Here is a 5,404-nt window from a genome sequence, read left to right as displayed (position 1 = left end):
ACACAGGGATGCGCAATATTTAAGGGAATACAACGCACCCCTGTGTTTCCCCCTGCGCTGGCGTTAAATTTAGCTGCCAACGCAGGCATCCTTGCACCATCGTGCAAGGATGTCTGTGTTGAGGGGTGTGATTTTTTATGTGCGGGAAGGTGTCCCTTCCTGCACATAAACAATCATTAATGGCACTCAGGCACTTCTGTGTGTGCTGCAGAAGTGCCAAAGCGTCATTTTCAAATGATTGTTTATGTGCAAGAAGGGACACCTTCCAGCACATGAACAATCATTTCTGGCATTTGCTTTTTCTATGCATGCGGCAGAATGCAGTACGCATAGAAAAAGCAAAAAACGAAGAGGAACAAAAGTATTCCTCGTTGCGCACTGCTAACGCCAACCCTGGGGGTGGCGTTAGCTTTTGGTGCTGCCTAAGGTTTACGAGATTTCATAAATTTGAGGCAGTGTCAAAATGCAATGGGTGTTGCTGTGGCACGCCCACAACCAACACCCATTGCACTCCCCTTTCACGCACAGTGCAGTGTGGGAAGGGGCCGTATTTACAAGGTTGCGTTAAGCCACAAAAAGTGGCTTAACGCCACCTTGTAAATACGGCGCTCTGCTCAGCGCCACAGGAGCGTCACTGGAAGTGACGCTCCTGTGTCACTACGGGCCTATAAATACGGCCCTAAATACTTCAGAATGAGCCAAAATACTCCGGAAAAAAGTCTAGCACCAAGGTTTAATAAAATGTCGTCATTTTCCCAAATTACCTAAACTAGGGAATTATTTTATTTTTTCGTCTGTTTTATGCTGTTGATCACAATTTATTTTGAGGTTGAAGTGCCAGCAAGAGAACAGACTGATTAGGAAGGTAACACTGGACAAATACTTGATTGTGGCCTTGTGTTTCCAGAGAATATGGGCAGCAGCACAGAGTAACAATGATGCAACACTCTCCCCACCACCTTTCCTGACACAGCTGACAGATAAGGGAAAAGGAGGCAAAGTACTGTGGTGTAAACCATGCAGTAGCAACAAATTAAATGTTTGTAGGTGTGCAATAAATATTTGGTTTCTAAAATAAAATAAAAGGATAGTTTGGCGTTACAGTTTTAGAATTCAGACTGGCTTATCAAGTACTGTTGTATCAGATCTGTGTTTTCCAATATGAAAATTGTTTTACCTAAGGCAATGCAGGAAAGAAAAAATCTGAATATCCTTATTAAATGCCCGTCAATAACCATTACCATCAATTCAATTTATGATTAAACTGTTGACCACAGAGAAATGTATTTCCAATCTGGTCTCAACTTTCTTCCCATTCCTCCACAGTGTTGGGAAGACAGTAGGCAGAGATTGTTTAACAAATTACAGATCTTTAAAAATGTTCTTTAAGAGGGTGAGGAACTGTTAAATGAAAAACATTTATGTCCCACCTAAAATAAAAAAGGGATAAAATTGAGCATTATTGTTCCGTTCCTTCTGCTACTTCAATCCGTCAAGGGACATATAAAAGAACGTAAGCTTTATGCCAGTCTCCACCACCTGATAATCGCAAAATATCTTCTGGAGAAACAATGCTGATCTTGTCATCGTCAAACTTAATCCATTCATCTTCATTTCTTTTAACCCATGATAAATAATGGCCAGAGGAACTTGATCTTCCCCAGTGTTTAATTTGTAAGTAAAAATGTGCCGGTGCCCAAAGTCCTCCTGTTAAACATGCGGTGGCTGCATTTAAATGTGTGAACACGGAATACTGAGGCAGCGTAATCCTGAAACCATCTTGGGCCTCTTCAGTCCATTTAAAGGCCCTCCCTGCCCCTTCAGCTCACTCTTGCAGCTTTTTGCTTACTGTCTTTGTGACGCTTTTTCGTTTTTCTTTTCCTCCATCTTTCCCTTATGTGTCTCTTGCTCGCAGAAAATGCTTGAGGCAGAAAAATAAGTTCCAGCCCTTAAAAATAAGGGCCAGTGCTTATCACCGGCAACAACAAGCACAAATTAAGCACTGATCTTCCCTGATGTGGTAGCACTGCTTGCAGATCATGGTAATCACAGTTATTTGAGCTAATATCATCTGGAAAAGAAAATGGTTCACATTTTTTTCTTTCAGTGTGCCTTTCTTTGCATTCTTTTTCTGCCCAGTTACATTCTTGTCCTCAAGATCCTTGAATTTTGATCGAAAGGGTATCATTTTTTATTAAAGTTCGTGTGTACATAATTCATAGACATCCAACATAAGAGGGAATTTAACATCCTTAAGGACTTTGGCATTCGCAGACTCTTTATCTTTGTAGAAGAAGCGAACAATTTGAATGGTAAGGTAGGCAGGTAGGAGGCGTATTTTGTTAGATTTAACGTGCAAAGCCTTTCTTTGCAACGAAGGAGAATGTTTTGTTATTTCTTCTTGAAGCCACAATTTCAGCACTGTGAAAAAGTATTTAACTTCTTGATTTATAAAACAGAGTTGAAGCTGGTTCTCTGTACCCTTTGCTAGTTCTTCCTCCTCAGCTTCTGTACATTTCATAGTGGTTTCAAACTCAACACTGAAAAACTGATCAATGAAGCTCACCTTTTTGAAGGCAGCTGCTCCTGACGAAGCAGGTGGCCCTGCAGCGTCCTTGTCAGTCTCCATTTCAGTGTCACCTTCTTCGCTTCCAGTTTTTGCTGTAATACTCTCATCACTCGCACCCAACACTCGTTGGCATCCTGTTGGAGGTAGTGTCCTTGTTCTCCCCTCTCTGCAAACTGTGGAAAAGCCACGTGCAAGAACTGCAGGAGAACGATTGGTGGTATACTAGTTGAGGTTTTATCCTTGGAGGCAGACAAATCACGTAGTGCTGTAGTAATACACTGAGCTGATGCCAACTCCCCCAAAGCTCTCAAGGCACCTGAATATCGTTTAAAGGCTTCATTAAGCTCTGGCACTGACCGGATGCACTGAACTGTAGCATTCATGTAGCAAGTATGGCCCAAACGTGTCAAACCACGCGGTAGTTCCATAGCAGACGCAAGCTGCTCTTCTGTCATGTTTTCTACGAAGACAGGTCTTACGACTGGCTCTTCAGGGAGTACATCCGCTGAACCCATCATTAGTAAAGTCATTCCATGCTTTAACTTGATGTTGCCCCATTCATCGTCCTTTAGAGTTCCTCTTTTAACCATACCTTTCTGTCTGGCCAGCTGAACCCCAGTGAGCGCAAAACGTTGCGATTTGAAAACCATTGGGGTTTCTTCTGTATTCAGCTCCACATTGCCCTTTCTCCATTTTACATTAACTGTGTACTGAGGCATGGCGCTGCTTGTCAGGGGTGCCGGTTATTTCCTCTCGTCTGTTTTATGCTCAGCTAAAGGATTTCTAGTAGCGCAGATTGGATTGCAAAGATTTAGTCACACGTGGAAATCATTTATGACTTCTGTCTGAAGACTAGTTTACTTTTTCGCAATGTCATTATTAAGCATCAGTTCTTCCACTCTGATATCATAGGGAAGGGATCCAACATCATTACAGTGTTGTTTCTTTCCCATTGTGTATTATACCTGTTGCCTGAATAGACTCCTTCAGCTCAGCACAACAACGTTGGCGAAAGACTATCAATTTTAACTTCTTAAGTGCATTTTTCGAATTAGGTCAGATTGAACAACAATCAGTCTACTGCCCTTTTGAATGTTTTTATCTGTAAGAACTTTTTTTTGGAAAATGCATTGCTTTCACATACTTGTCAACTGGATCAGTTCACATCTGCTACTTTAGGCAACAGAACCATGCGCCTTATTGGAGTGGAGCGGATGGGATACTCGGTCACAAGCATGGTGGATGTCCTGTTCACCTGTTGCAAGTACATTGTAGCCTACCACGTATCCCCAAACCCTAATTAAGACCATAAGTATGCTGACGCCTGGTGTTTCATTTCTCTGCCACAAGTACATGACTAAGGTCCATATTTGTACTTTGTACAGTTTTGCATCAAAAAGTTTAGCGCCGGCTTGCGCCATTCCTCAACGCCATCCGTGCGCCATATTTATACTGTGATGCACGATGATGCTAAGAAATGGTTAGCGTAAAAAACCATGACGCTAACCCTTGCACCCTGTCGTGAGGCAAAAGTATGTTAATGCTGCAAAAGTGACTCAAGCCCGTTTTGCGGCACATAAACATGTCACAAACGGATTTGGCCCATTTTAACACTGCATTTGCATCAACTTTAAATGCACAAGCAGGAAAGAGTGCAATTTAAAGGGAAGATGGAAGCAGCAGGCCAGGAGAGACCCCGTTGTGACCCCATACCCCTGGACACCAGCCAGGAGGACACACAGAAGTCCCAGGAGAAGGAAAAGAAAAAGAGAAAGTGTCGGTCCAGCGAGAAGGAGCATGAAATCCTTGTCAGAGTGGTGATGGACCACCAACACCAGCTCTTCGTCACCTCCAAATTGCCAATCGGTAAGAGAGAGGCTAGATGGCAGCAAATAATAGACAAAATCAACAGTGCGGCAGAGGTGAAGAGAACTGCCACTGACTGCAAGAAGCACTGGCATGACTGCGAGCGTAGAACTAAGGAGAAAATGGCCAGGAACAAAAAGGCAGCCCTGCAGAATGGAGGTGGAAGTGCAGCACCACAGGATCTGGATGAGATGGCAGAGATGGTTGCAGTGGTCATCCTCAGAAGAGCTGGTCACAGGAATACAAGGACAGGACAGCACAGACTTCCAACAACCACCACAAATGCAGGGTAAGTTGCATGGGGGAAATAACTGCTAATTTTACAAATACCAGAGCAGGGGGGCACGTAGGACACACTCAATGCATGCTGAAGGATTGCAGTGGACACCTTGCCCATGAATCAAAATGCACTATTCACACTTAAGCAACACATGTACACACACACCTTGGTTGTGCTATGCACTACAACACATACACAACCTGGACATATGTCAATCACCAGGGCTATACACCAACATGTGCACATGCAGCACATTGGATGGAAGGCACGTCTAATTATTGTGACTGTGGCTGTTTCATCACAACACCCCTTGCATATAGTTAAACCTACTCTACCTACACACCTTAGACATCAGAGACTAGGAAGAAAGTTAATACCATTCCTGGGGTCAGGTCATGGTGGTGTCTTTTGTAGAAATACTTCGCTACCACCATGTCCCATTGAGAAAGCACGTGTGCTGCATCTTACAGCACACATTGAAATGGCATTATAGCGAACAAGTAATGTTACTTGTACATGTGCAGGAAGGGACACAACCCCGCACATACACAATACATCCCCTCACAGCAGCCACTTCTTCATCATGTTGCATCAAAGTCTGTATAGGTGCAGGGAGAACTAATCTGTGCAGCTGAGAGGGGAATTGCAGGGTTGTCCCATATCACAGTAATCATGGCACTTCCCTGCGT

The 5,404-nt window shown here is 43.4% G+C and overlaps 1 pseudogene; it reads right to left on the bottom strand.

Annotated features, from left to right (window-relative positions):
• Positions 1-1,459: 1,459 nt before the first annotated feature.
• Positions 1,460-3,288, bottom strand: LOC138297329 (ubiquitin carboxyl-terminal hydrolase 14-like; annotated as a pseudogene).
• Between the last annotated feature and the right edge of the window lie 2,116 nt (positions 3,289-5,404).

The sequence above is a fragment of the Pleurodeles waltl genome, chromosome 5 (genome assembly GCF_031143425.1).
Source record: "Pleurodeles waltl isolate 20211129_DDA chromosome 5, aPleWal1.hap1.20221129, whole genome shotgun sequence".
Taxonomy (NCBI): Eukaryota; Metazoa; Chordata; class Amphibia; order Caudata; family Salamandridae; genus Pleurodeles; species Pleurodeles waltl.
The sequence above is the reverse complement of the archived record's forward strand: the minus strand, read 5'-3'. Positions and strand labels throughout refer to the sequence as shown.